The following is a 15,065-nucleotide window of genomic DNA, read 5'->3' as shown; positions in this document are numbered from 1 at the left end:
AAAACATTAAATTACTTTGAACTGGAAATCATCTATGGGATTTCAATGTCCTTATAATTGTTGAGAGTTGTATTTGGTGAACACTGACACACCAAGTTGGGCATCCCTTCTTCTTCTTCTTCAACCACAACCACCTGATCTTTACCCCTATATCTCGCACTGTGAAAAGTTTCTTAAAGTATACAAAAATTCTTTAGGTTGGTCTTCTGAACTCCTTCATTGGCTGGTTTGTAACCCAACCCGAGCTGATCCTTCTTCTCAAGTATCTCCACCAGCTTTCCCTAACCCCATGTATCTCTACCCTTGATTAATTTTGACATCTTCTCTAATGTATACATTGGTTATTCTCTCCATCCACTAACTGCTGCAATCTCCAAAGCTTGAAAAGGTATTTCCAATGTTTCCCCATCCGCTTCCATGTATATGAAGGATGAAAGGTAACAGCGAACATGTCTTCCTCTCCGTCGACGATTATTAGCTTATCATTAGTTATGAATTTCAACCTCTGGTGCAAGGTTGAAGTGACGACTCTTATGGCATGGATCCAAGGTCGTCCTATAAGGAAACTATAAGATGGACCGATGTCCATCACTTGAAAGGTGACCATAAATGTATGAGGTTCCTACACTTATTGGTAAGTTAACTTCTCCAATTACCATCTTCTTCAAACTATCAAAAGCCTTGACCACCAAAGTACTAGACTTCATGTAAGTTCTTACATTATTCGACTTTCCCAGAGTATTCTTAGGCATGGCATTTAGAGATGAGCATGTGTCTAGTAATACCCTTGATTTAAGATTATCTTGGCATTTGAATGATTTATGTAAAGCCATATAAAGTTCTTCAAGACTGATATTGTTGAGATCCTTTGCCATCTTAAAGGAAGTTACCATAGGTCTTCATTTTTTGGGAAGACTTCTGATAATCTTCTTGACATGGTCATTTGTAGAGTATCCTTTGTCCAGAACTTTCAGTCCTGCAACAAGCATCTGAAACCTTGAGAACATAGTCTTAATTATTTCATCATCTTCCATTTTGAATTCCTCGTACTTCTGGATTAAGGCCAAAGCCTTTGTCTCCTTTACTTGAGCATTCCTCTCATGAGTCATCCTCAAAGAGTCGAAAGTGGATTTGGCAGAATCTCTGTGATGATTTTTGAAATCTTTCTTCTATTGATCAGTTATAACACTTCTTGCTATAATATTTCCTTCAGCATTCACTGGGTGAACATAGCCATCGACTACAAGATCCCAGAGATCAACATCATAACCAAGAAAGAAACTTTCTATTATATCTTTTCAATAGTCAAATTTCTCGCCATCAAAGATTGGTGGTTTTGCACTGTAGTGATCTCTTTCATTATTGTTAACAATGTTAGCAACGACCATTGTTTCTTACATAATCTGGATCTGTAATGAACACGGTGAGGTGTTGATAAGAATTTTATCGCAATCAGAATCGGAGCTCTGATTCCAATTCAAGGTGTGAAAAATACAAGAAAGGGGGGTTTGAATTGGTTTTTACAAGCAAACATTTTTTCGAAAACAAGAACACACCACTAACAAGTTAACAACAAAGAGATAAAAACATATGTATTGTTATCCTAGTTCACTTGAAACTTAAAGCTACTCTAGTCCACCCTCCAATGTGATTTTGCCTTATACACAAGGACTTAATCCATTATAATCAACAAATTAAAATAATCACAAAGAATAACCTTCTTTGTCTTCTCAAAGATCCAACTATACCTTAGTCTCCTTAAGGACTCACAAAGAACAACCTTCTTTTTCTTCTCAACGATAACCTCCTCAAGGATTCAAACAAACAATTTGATTAATATTTTGGGTGTTACAAAATGCTTCTATACAAGCAGATTTTACACAAATGAATAAACAACACTTAAAGAAAATAATTGTGTACAGACAAAATGATAGCTTTTCACACTATTGTGTCACCTCCGTTTTCTTCAAATCTCCAAGTCTCACTTATATAGCATAAGAAGAAGACTGTTGGAGGGAAGAAAGGGAAAAGCTCATAGAGCATCTGTCCACTATTGGATGGGAGAGGAGTGATACTGCATACTATCTTACTCCCACAAAATCAGTGACAAGTGTGATGTATAGTGTAAGACCCCAATTTTGACCCTGAGATCCCTCATGATATCTCATCATTTCCATTGGCTTTGGGATCACACCTTGGCATCCTCCTTACCCCTCAATCATTGGGTTTGCATTGGGAGAGATCACCAAGCATATTTGATTGTATCATACTTTTTTTTTCCTTTTGTTTACTAAACAAAATACCAAAAATATGTGTAATGTAGCTTTGTTTCTTTTGTAGGTAGTGTGTGCATCCATCTGTGCTCTATCAAGCTCACATCTAGGGTTTGAGACCCTCAATGCAAGGAAATCAATAAAGGAAAGGTTCACAATGGTTCTAAGCATCATATATAGATCCCCATGTTCTCTATTTGTTAATTTGATTAAGAATTCATCAAGAGTTTGAGGCTTGTTTTCCTTGGAAGCCGTAAGTCATCTGGGTATCTGGTGTGACTTCCTCAACAAGTTTCTTCACCAATTGGTCAAATATTTTGAGGAATACTTCATTATACATCATATAAAGCATATGTGATCTTCTATGAACCCCAAATATCAATAGAACTTCAAGTTTGCAAGTTGGTTCAAAGAGGTTTACCAGAGAAAGTCAACTAGTCAAAACTACGGTTCCCTAGAGCCTATCTCCTACAATTTTTGTCATATGAAAATGATTCAAAGTGTAAATTTAGTCTTTATGACATTACAAACAACTTTCATGTTTATATCAAATGCTAATTTTGCTTGTAAAGTAATTTTGTATAGTGAATGATTATAGGTCATTTTGTCTGTGACCTAGTTAGGAGGTCAACTTCCAAGAACCCTAATTTGCTCAATTTTTATGATATGAAAGCCATACAAGTTTCATGATAAATTTCAATATGACTTATCCAATTTTTATTCTTTGAGAAATGTCAAAATCTACATGCAAGGGCATGTTCCAAGAGGAAACATTATAGGTTATTTTGGGCCATCATCATTGAACAAGCAATTTTCCTCAACTTCTAAAATCCATAACTCCCTCATGCTAAATCTAAATGATGTCAAATTTGTGACCAAATTGAATAGGATTAGAAGATATACAACTTTGGTAAAAAAACCATTTTCATTTGAATCTCATATCAAAAGTTATTCAAGGTGGAAGAAGTTGTCATTTGACTTTGTACTTAGAAAATTTTCAACCATGTTTTATTTCTCCGACTTCCAACTCAAAATTCATCATAATCCAAGATCCAAATAGAAAAGTGTTCAACATCAAAGTTTTTCCCCTTGATTTCACCTATCCAAATCATGCAAGATCACTTCATTTGGATAATAATTGAGGGACTTGCGTATGGCTCCTTTGTTTGGTTTGTTTTGGCTACTTTTGCACTCAAGTGATTAATTCCTTTTGCATGCTTCCATGTAATGGCTTCAGCATCAATTACACACAAATTAGAAGTGGATTACATCATTGGTTGGGCCTAATTCCATGCCCATGCACCCATGCACAACATTGCTATTTTTGCCTCTATTTTCAAATGGTGCAAAACTGAATTCCATAGCCTATAAATACAAGTGCATTGCTCCAGAAATAGCACACCTTGCCCGAGCCTTGCCAAGCAAACTCAGAACCCCACTCCATAGAATTCCTTGAAGATTTCATTAAAATCGAGTTCTTGATTCAACTTTTGTTTGTAAACAAGAACTCCAAGGATTCATAGCCATTTTCATATCAATTGATCATTGCAAGCAAGAGGAGGAAGAACTAATTGGAATTGCATCAAGATCCAGCCAAATCAGTGCAACCCGAAGGTGATTTTTCCAAAATTTCCAGCCTTCGATTCTCTCTCAGTTATCCACTATTCTACTTGTTTATTGGTTGTCTGAAGTCTTACCAATGTTTGCAACAAGATTGAATTTCTTTGAGGCTAAATCGAAGCAACTCAGACCGTGTACCTCAAAATTTAATTCCTCATATCTCTCAATATATTTGGAATTAGGTAAAATTGAGTCAAGATTCGAGATCCTGAGCTTTTTCTCTTTAAAATAATGTCTTTACTTTTCATTTTCTTGATGGTTGGTGGTGGACCAGTCCGGTGAGGTCCACCAGAGAAGACAACCGGAGTAAGGGCTCCAGTGATGTGTTGTCATGTCTCCTGGCCATTTGATCTATTTGAAATGTTTTAATCTTAGTCATATGTTTTGATTACCAAGCCTACGCCGCCTTGACTAAGGCACATGGTGGAATGCTCACGATTGGCCATAAAATATGCCACCTCAATTAATGAGGAAGATCTGATGGCCCTGATTTTTTCTATTTTCTTTTTTTATTCTGATTTTTCATTTAATCAATTTATTTTGTTTAATTCATATAAATTTCATTTTTAATCCAAAAAATATGGGACTTTCACCAAAAATCTTTAAATATTTTCCTCTATCATATTTTGAATTAAAATCATTTTTTGGATTAATTTTGATATTTTTCATGAATTAAATGATTTTTGACTTGTTTTAAATATTTTTAAAATACTTTTCACTTTCCAAAAAATTTGATTTTTTTGTATAAGGTCCTTTGACCTTGTTTGACTTAAGGATAAATACATTGGCCATTTATTTGGTGTTTTGAAGGGATTTGAGGTTTTGTACATTTCAAAATGCATTTTAATTCATTTTTAATTTGATTTTTAATTGAATAATTGCTTCAAAATTGTGTTGAGCCATTTTTATGGTCTTGTGATGTTTAACTTTTTGTTTTCCCTTGGTCATTGTTGATTTGACTTTTGTTTGATCAATACTATTGGATTTAAGGGATTGATGAAATGTACATTTCATATCCTAAAAGAAATGAATAGTATTGATCATATAAAACTCCTCTTATGATCAATTTGGGTTTCTACTTTCCCTTCCCTCTTCATCTTTATTCCTATTCTTCCCCAATCTATCCTTGACCAATGATTTATTTAATGTCAAAATGCTAGTTGATTCATCAATGACCTTGTGTCAGATGAATCAACATAAGTCTGACTGAGATAGGTCTCTACCTTTTCTTTTAGTGTGTGGTACGTTTTTAGGAGTTTGATTATTTGTACCAAATCTATAACATGCATTAACACCTATATTTTTATTTTCCGACCTCATATAGTTGTGACTTATACATAAGTTCAATTACGATTGCTTCACATAGAGCTAAATTTGTCCCTTAAGGCATAACATTATAGTAAGTGAGATTGTATATCTCCCATTCTTCATGGCATTGTGTGGAAACTTGACCTTTTTCCCATTCATGAGAGCTAGTGGCATGCTTGTTAATTTATCAAAGTTGGAGTCCTTCTCATGGATGATGTCATGGTTCATGGATTCATACTTGTGAATGAATGGTTGAGTATTCTCCAAAGAATGACTTAATCAATTAATACTCTTCACTAACATTTGACTAACATTTGACTAACTTTTTATTAATGTTGTTTTACTTTCAAGTCATTTACTTAATGCAATTTAAGTTTCAGTACCTTTATCATTTATTTACATTTATATTTCATGCAACTGGTTTATGTTTTAAGTCCTTTTTCACTTTGCTCATTTGAGCCATATCTTGTGATTGTATATATTGTTTGCTTGCCTTTTTTTTGTTTATGGTATTAGGACTTTAAAATACCTAATAACAACCAAAAACCCTAAAAAACATCTTGGTGGACTGTTGGACTTGATCTGAACTTTTGGACTTAGAATTAGGAAACATTCCCTATGCTAAAGGACTTGGCCAATGCCACTATCTGAGATTGATATATCCTTGATAGCGCCTTTCATCTGATGCAAGACTGAAGTGTCATTCTGTTCATCTGTCCCTTTGTCTTTGTGCTTAATTATTATGTTGATTATGTTTCATGATTGTTTTTGCGAGTTTATCAAAGGAATATTTCATATGATGCATTGAAGACTGCTAGCTCTTGGATTGCTTACTTAGATATTATGGCTATCTTTATTTGATGTCTTGGCCTTCATATAATTCTTTGGATATTGCCTATGCTTGTAGCCTACTAAAGTCCAAAGGAAAATGGTTTCTATATGACATTCTTGTCTGTTGGATTGCATCCCATCGGTCAGAACTTTTTAACTCTTAACTTTTATTTTTTTATCTAGGATAGTCCCTTCATCTCCTCTCACTTCTTAAATTTCAAAATCTCTCACTCTTTTCAAAAACTTTCTTTGTTTGTGTTTTTCAACTTAAACATGTTTTAATGATTATAAACTTTGGCCTTATGTCGTTGAATTTTTAAAACTTTTTCTTAAATAAAACTTGTAAATGAACTTAACCATATTGAATTTAATTTAAAAAAAAAACAAAAAAGAACTAAAAACCACATTCAAATCTTTGGCCTTTTATGCCTTTTCATTTAAACTTTTGTTAAAACCAATTCACCAACTTCTTTGAAATTTTTACCACGAACTATGGGGTTTTGATCCCTCATTTTTATGGTGGTACGTAGGCATAAGACCGAAGGTCTTGTCAAACACAAAAATATAATAAATGAATTCTTTTCTCATCCCCACATTCATTTTTTAGAAAACATATTTTCAGCTAAAACACTTGCACACATAAAAAAGGCTCCCTAGGAGTACCTAGGACACTTTGGTTGCTAACACCTTACCTCTGTGTATCCAACCCCCATACTTGTAATATCTGACATTTTAGTTTTGATTTGAAAACTTCTTATCTTTGGATTTTGTTCGTTCTTTTCCCTTTTCCTTTGGAAACAATAAAAGTGCGGTGGCGACTCTAGTTTTACTAACGTAATGTTTATCCATAGCTTGATGGTCATGAATATTCCGCTACATAAGTTAAATGGCGACTCTTCTGGGAGTAGTACTCAGTGGGTTTAGCCTAATTTTGTGTGTGTATATATTTGCATATTTGATATTGTTTGTATATTGTTGTGTGATACTCTGTCTGTTGTGCTTGGTGATCTCTATGTGGTGAGATAAGTTCTAACCCGAACTTGAGTGCAATCTAAGATATGAGGGTGGTATAGTCATGTTGGCTTTGAAGGAGTAGTCCTGAAAGAGTTGACATGAGATCCCCCACACAGTGGAGACCTCTTTGGAGTTACTGATGTCACACGATTAAGTCGTGGATAGACATTACTCTCTCTAATTTGGGGGGTCCGAGAAGATGAGGACTGTAGAACATTTAACCCAACTTGCCGTATTTCAGACGTAGTGCGGAGACTGTTCAAGTGTAGACTTGATAACAATTGTTACGCAATACTACACTTAGATGAGTTTCTCTTGAGAATACTATGGGTTGACGAGTCAGTCATCCTAACCTATAGTATCCAATAGATGGGATCAAGACTCTGGGAACTTTTTAGAACATGATCTACAGGTTTTTTATCCTTAGTACACTCCTTTGGGATGGTTCTTAACCTGACTCCATGCTTGTGACTCACAATAAACCCTCTGATTCTTGGTTGATCCGATCAGTCTCATCAATATCAATGGAACTTGGTGTTGATAAGGTGAAAACCATAATCCACAAAAATGGATGATTAATCTTGATGATGACTTGATCCATCCCTTGACCTTTGTTGTGTTTGTCTTGTGTGTGGTTGTTGCATTCATGCATCCATGAACATCATAACATTCATCATAGAAAATAAATTTCAAGGAAACTAAGGTCTTGTTTGCAAATATTTCCAGACCGTGGATTGTGGACGAAGGAACACTAAGAAGTACAGTTTCATATGTCCTGATTTGAAAAAGTTAAGGAAATTGTCATCCTTTGTATTAGATCCCTTGGATTTCAAGCAACGTCATGGGAAGCTCTTGTTTGTATTGTCTACTAATGTGGTTGAGGGCCTTCTGAGTGTTTTGGTTCAGTTCTATGGCCCTCTTTATCGGTGCTTCACTTTTCTCGACTATCAGCTTGTGCCCATGTTGGAGGAGTATGCCCATCTCTTGGGTATACCCATATCTAACAAGGTACTTTTTAGTGGATTAGAGGAGATTCCGAGATCTCGCGTCATAGACGAAGCTCTTCATCTGAAGAAATCTGAGATTGATGCTAATTTGGTGAAAAAATGAGGTATTATTGGGTTGAATTCTTAGTTCCTCATTGGTAGAGCTACTATTTTTGCCTAGGCCGGTAGCATGGACGCTGTTGAAGCTATCTTTGTATTGATCATCTATGGTCTAGCTTTGTTCCCTAACATTGACGGTTTTATTGATGTTAACGCCATTAGAGTTTTCTTGATAGGGAATCTTGTTTCGACTCTGTTGGGTGACATGTACTTCTCTTTTCATTTGAGGAATTCTAAAGGTGGTGGGACTATTGTATGTTGTGTTCCTCTTTTGTACAAGTAGTTTATTTCACACTTGCCTTATACACCAACTTTTTTGGAGAACCGACAATGTCTACGGTGATCCTAGAGACTTATGTCTCTCACTAATGATGATATTGTTTGGTATGATTATGCATTGGGTAGTTTGGATATTATTGACAATTGTGCTGAGTTCTCTAATATGCCTCTTATTGGTACACAAGGCGGAATCAACTACAACCCAACATTGGCCCATCGTCAACCTGGCTTCCCCTTAAAAAATAAGCCTAATAACGTTCAGTTAGAGGGTCTATTTTATCAAGAGGTCAAAGATGCCCAACCTTTGAAGAGTAGAATGGTGCATGCTTGACACAATGTACATAGGAAAGGAAGATCCGAGCTTGGTCCATGCAACTGTGTAGCTTTGGAAGCTTACAATATTTGGGTGAAGAAGAGAGCGTTGGAGTTCAAGATGTTGTACGCTTGTGAAAGACCTATGTCTATGGTTGTGGCTGAGCCATCAACTCTCCCTAACCAAGATGTAGAGGAGTTGGAAGACACATTTGCCAAGATGAAGCAAGAGAAAGATAGATGGGAAGAGAGGTTCCATGCTTTGAGCCGAAAGCATGAGGAGTTGCAGCTTGAGTCGAAAGACAAAGATGCACTTATCGAGATTCTTGAAGAGCGTGCAGTAAAGAGACAAAGACAACCAGATGATTTATTTTTCTCTAGTATGCCTCAGCCTTTCGGTGCTTGGAAAAAGATTGTTGATCCGAAGGAAGTATGCTCCCATAGCTAGATCATTTGATACCGTTGCTAGGGATCCTTAGGATGATAGTTTCCTTTTCTCTTGTATTTGTATTTTGTTTCTGAAATTGTACTCAGTGTAATCCTTTCAAATTTTATGAATAAAAAGAGATTTTATGGTCAATTGAATTATTATTATTATTTATTTATTGTTATCACTAATTGAAAATATCTGCAAATGAGACTTCATATGTTCCTTGAAATTAAAAACAATAAAAAACATTGCATTTCATGCATCATTTGTATAACAGGTTTCTTCCGCCAGATGACTTATCAGTTCTTCTTCTGCGTATCAGTCAAGCTGAATCATCACTATAACATCCAAGCTAATCGACTGAAAAGAATGGAGCATCTAGAGAAAGAAAACAAAGACATGAAGGATGAGATCGCCAGACTCACAACATTGATGGCATATGTGATAGCTGTTCCGAACCAACCGTCTCCGATTCCTGCAACTTCTCCTCCTCAGAGGACTGTCATTTCAGAGATTGCTTTGTCATCTGTACCTGTCATTGCTAGCCAATCTGCACCTACTATGCCTGTTGGGTTCCCGTGGAGGATGCCACCAAATTTTGTTCCTGAAGGGTACGCGCCTACATTTTCTTCTCTCTCGGCATCTATCTCGGCCCTGTTTGTGCTTCCTCCTATTGTTCATACTCTTCCTCGTGTTGAGGAAACCATTTACCACTCTGAGCCGTCTGAAGGTCCAGATGTTTATGAGAAGATGGATGAGATGAAGGATCAATTTCTTGAGATGTGAAAGGAATTGAAGACTCTAAGAGAGAAGGATTTATTTCGCAAGAGTGCTATTGAACTATATTTAGTTCCCAATTTCAAAATTCCAGTGAAATTCAAGGTGCCAAACTTTGAAAAATACAAAGGGAATACCTGTCTGTTGAGTCATCTTGTCATGTATGCTAGAAAGATGTCTACTCAAACTAATAATGATTAGATACTTATTCGCTACTTCCAGGACAGTCTGACAGGCACTGCACTTAGATGGTACATGGGATTGGACAGTGCCAGTGTCCGTACTTTTAACAACTTGGGCGAGGCCTTTGTTAAGTAGTATAAGTACGATGTTGATATGGCGCAGAATAGAGGCCATTTGAGTTTAATGTCTCAGAAGGACAAAGAGACATTCAAAGAATATGCTCAAAGATGGAGGGAGTTGGCTGCTCAGATTAGTCCGCCTTTGGAAGAAAAGGAGATGACCAAGATATTCTTAAAGACGCTGTGTTCATTTTACTATGAACGTATGATCACAAGTGCCTCTAATGATTTTACTGAGATGGTAAACATGGGGATGAGATTGGAAGAAGGAGTCTATGAAGGACGTTTGTCCAAAGATGAACCATCAACAAGCAAGAAGTATGGTGGTAGCTTCTCCAAGAAGAAGGAAATAGAAACTAACGCAATATCAGCAGGGAGGCAGAGGCAGACTCATGTGAGGAGACGTTCCCAGTCCCGTCAACATCAGTACCAGGTATCATTAGTAATTCCAGTTTTTTCCAACAACTCAACCAATCAATCAATTCTAGTTCAACAACAACATCAACAACCGCAACAACAAACCAACTACAACCACAATAACAATCATCAGCAGAACTATGAGAGGAAGAAGGTCTCTTTTGACCCTATTCCTATGACATACGCATAGCTATATCTGTCCTTGGTAGTCAAGAATCTTATCCAGCCGAGGAACCCGCCACAAATTCCCGAGCCACTACCATGGTGGTTGAAACCTGATCTTCATTGTGCTTTTTCGCAGGGAGCTCCTGGTCATGACATTGAAAACTGTTATCACCTGAAGTATGAAGTTCAGAAGTTGGTTAAAAATGGTATGGTGTCCTTTGAATACAGAGCGCCAAATGTCAAAGCCAATTCCTTTCATGCTCATGGCAACGCTTCTGTAAACATGGTGGACGGATGTCCTAGGAATTTCAGGGTATTTGATGTGTGCCGTATCCGTAGGTCCTTAGTGGAGACTCACAAAGATTTGTGCCTGTTGAGCCATTATGAACATGACCATGACGGTTGTGTTATTTGCAGCACCAATCCTCGAGGATGTGTAATTGTTAAAAGAGATATTCAAAGGTTGATGGATGAGAATGTTATTCAGGTTCAACAATCAAGGTATATGGGAAATGATGTCAACGTCATTGTGCCAGGGTTCAAAACCCCTGAGCGGGTAGTTATTCAATTTGATAGCAGCAACAATAATAATGTCAACAAATCGGTATTGTTGTTGGTCATACGGTTAGCGGGCCCCATCCCCTACTCATCCGATAAAGCTATGCCATACAAGTATAATGCCACCATGATAGAGAATGGTCAAGAGGTTCCTCTTCAAATTGCAGATTCAGTCGTGATTATTGCGGATGTAGCGAAGGTGACTCGTAGTGATCGTGTGTTCAGTCTGGTGTTTCCAAAAGTTGTGGAAGATGTGTCAGAGGGTAAGGAGGCAGAGATCCTTGCAGTTGATCCAGTTAGTGCTCCAACGTGTCAGTCTGGTGAATCCAGCAAGTTTAAGACTAACGATGATGATGAGGTATTGTGCCTAATTAAAAGAAATATATTTAACATTATGGAGCAGCTGCTTCAAATGCCGTCAAAAATTTATGTGATGTCATTACTGATGAATTCTGAAGCACACACAAAAGCATTACAGAGAGTGTTGGAACAAGCTTATATGGAATATGATGTTACTATGGATCAATTTGACCACATTATTGCCAATATCACTTCTTATAACAATCTCAGCATTTATGATGAAGAACTTCCTAAGAAAGGTAGGAATCACAACTTGGCGCTTCATATTTCAATGAATCGCAAAGAGGATGCTTTGTCAAATGTTTTGGTTGACACTGGTCCATCATTGAATGTGTTGCCAAAGTCAACTCTAGCAAGACTCTCCTATCAAGGCGCCCCAATAAGGTTCAATGGCATAATTATTAAAGCATTGGATAGTTCTCGTAAAACTGTCATTGGAGAAGTAGACCTTTCGGTTAAGATAGGTCCGAGTTATTTCCAAATTACTTTTCAAGTAATGAACATCCACCCAGCCTACAACTGTTTATTGGGAAGCCCATGGATTCATGAAGTTGGCACTGTGACGTCTACTCTGCACCAGAAGCTAAAATTTGTGAAGAACGACAAGCTTGTCGTTGTTGGTGGAGAGAAGGCATTATTGGTAAGCCATTTGTCACCCTTTACTTATGTTGATGCTGAGGAGGAGGTTGGAACTTTGTTCCAAGATTTGTCTATTACTGATGAATTGAAGAAAGTTGGGGCACCCATGTCTTCTTTAAAGGATGCCAAGGAGATTGTTCAGGCTAGTAGCACCGACATATGGGGTTGCACTGTAGAAGTCATTCAAAACAAGAATAGAGTAGGGCTGGGATTTCGGAAAGGGACATTCAACGCCAATGTCAAGGTTATGCAACCAGTTTTCCACAGTGGAGGGTTTATTCATGAGGATGATCAACACTCAGTTGCCATTATTGAAGACAACAACAATGAAGATGAGGCTTGTGACAACTTTGTAACTCACTGCCAGACTTGCAACAATTGGGTTGTTATTGATATTCCTGTTGTTATGCACCATTCGAAGTAATTTGTTTTTATTATTTTAAGAAAAATCCCCCTCCTATGCCTAAGGGAGAAGCGAAACATTGTTGGGCATTTTCCTTTATTATCATCAATAAAATACAATTTTATTCATCCACATCTATGATGTTTTATTTTTACTTTTTGCTTTTTCTGAAAATGGTAATCATAAAAATCATAAATAAATAATAATCTTTCCATCTGCATAATATTTGTTTGCACTCCATTTCTCTAAAATTAAAATATCAAATCATTATGCAGGTTGGTTCTTAAACCTATTGAATGTAATGCTTCTATTCACTCTCCAAACTTTGATTTCCTTGTGTTTGAAGCTGAGGAAGAGAATGATGATGAAGAAGTGTCTGATGAGTTATCCCATTTGCTTGAGCACGAGGAAAAAGCCATTCAGCCATTTGAAGAGCAGATTAAATTAGTCAACTTGGGTTCTGAGGATGATGTGAAGGAAGTCAAGATTGAGTCTTAATTATGTCCAGAAGCTAAGAAGGGGTTGGTTGCTCTTCTTCATGAATATTATGATGTGTTTTCTTGGTCCTATCAAGATATGCCTGGTTTGGATTATGATATTGTGGAGCATAGATTGCCTTTGAAGCCAGAATGCCCGTCGGTCAAGTAGACGTTGAGGAGAACTCATCCTGATATGACAATAAAGATTAAGGAGGAAGTGCAAAAGCAGATTGGTACTGGTTTCCTTGTTACCTCCGAGTATCTGCAGTGGGCGGCCAACATTGTACCCGTTCCTAAGAAGGATTGAAAAGTCCACATGTGTGTTGATTATAGAGATTTGAATAAAGCCAATCCGAAAGATGATTTTCCTCTGCCACACATTGATATGTTGGTAGGCAATACAACTAAATTCAAAGTCTTTTCATTTATGGATGGATTTTCCGGTTATAATCAGATCAAAATAGCACCTGAAGATATGGAGAAGACCATATTCATTACACCTTAGGGAATATTCTATTATCGAGTGATGCCCTTCGGTTTGAAGAATGCTGGTGCAACATACCAGAGAGCTATGACCACTCTTTTTCATGATATGATGCATAAAGAGATTGAAGTTTATGTTGATGATATGATTGCTAAATCTAGTGATGAAGAAGAGCATGTTGAACATTTGTTGATGTTATTCTAGTGTTTGAGGAAGTATAAACTCCGCTTGAATCCCAATAAATGTACTTTTGGTGTTCACTCTGGTAAATTGTTGGGCTTTATCGTCAGTGAGAAAGGTATTGAAGTTGATCCTGCCAAGGTCAAAGCAATACAAGAGATGCTTGCGCCTAAAACTGAGAAGTAAGTCAGAGGTTCTCTCGGCCGCTTGAACTATATCTCAAGATTTATATTGCATATGACTGCCACATGTGCGCCTATATTCAACCTCCTTCGGAAAGATCAGCCTTGTGATTGGGCCGAGGATTGCCATAAATCTTTTGACAGTATCAAAGAGTATCTGCTTGAGCCTCTGATTTTGTCTTCTCGTGTGGAAGGAAAACCATTGATCATGTATTTGACTATGGTTGATGAGAGTATGGGATGTGTTTTGGGTCAGCAAGACAAATCTGGAAAGAAAGAATATGAAATTTACTACCTCATTAAGAAGTTCACCGACTGTGAGACTCGGTATTTCATGCTTGAGAAGACGTTTTGCGCGTTGACTTGGGTTGATAAGCGTCTACGCCAGTATATGTTGAATCATACTACTTGGTTGATATCCAAAAGGGATCCAATCAAGTACATTTTTGAGAAGGCTGCTTTAACTGGGAGCATTGCCCGTTGGCAGATGTCGTTATCAGAATATGATATTGAATACCGATCTCAGAAGACTATTAAAGGTAGTGTCTTGGATGACCATTTGGATCACCAACCAATTGAAGATTATCAGTCAGTGCGGTATGACTTTCTTGACAAAGAGATTTTATATTTGAAGATGAAAGATTGTGATGAACCATTGCTTGAAGAAGGGCCAGAACCTGGTTCTCATTGGGGCATGGTATTTGAAAGAGCTGTTAATTCGTATGGTAATGACATTGGGGAAGTGATTATTACTCCTCAAGGCACTCATTTTCCATTCACAGCTAGATTGACCTTCAAATGTACAAATGATATGGCTGAGTATGAAGCTTGCATTATGGGGCTTGAAGAGGCCATTGATCTCAAAATAAAATATCTTGACGTCTTTGGAGATTCAACTTTGCTGGTGAATCAGATCAAAGGAGAATGTGAGACGAATCAACCCGAT

The sequence above is a fragment of the Lathyrus oleraceus genome, chromosome 7 (genome assembly GCF_024323335.1).
Source record: "Lathyrus oleraceus cultivar Zhongwan6 chromosome 7, CAAS_Psat_ZW6_1.0, whole genome shotgun sequence".
Taxonomy (NCBI): Eukaryota; Viridiplantae; Streptophyta; class Magnoliopsida; order Fabales; family Fabaceae; genus Lathyrus; species Lathyrus oleraceus.
The sequence above is the reverse complement of the archived record's forward strand: the minus strand, read 5'-3'. Positions refer to the sequence as shown.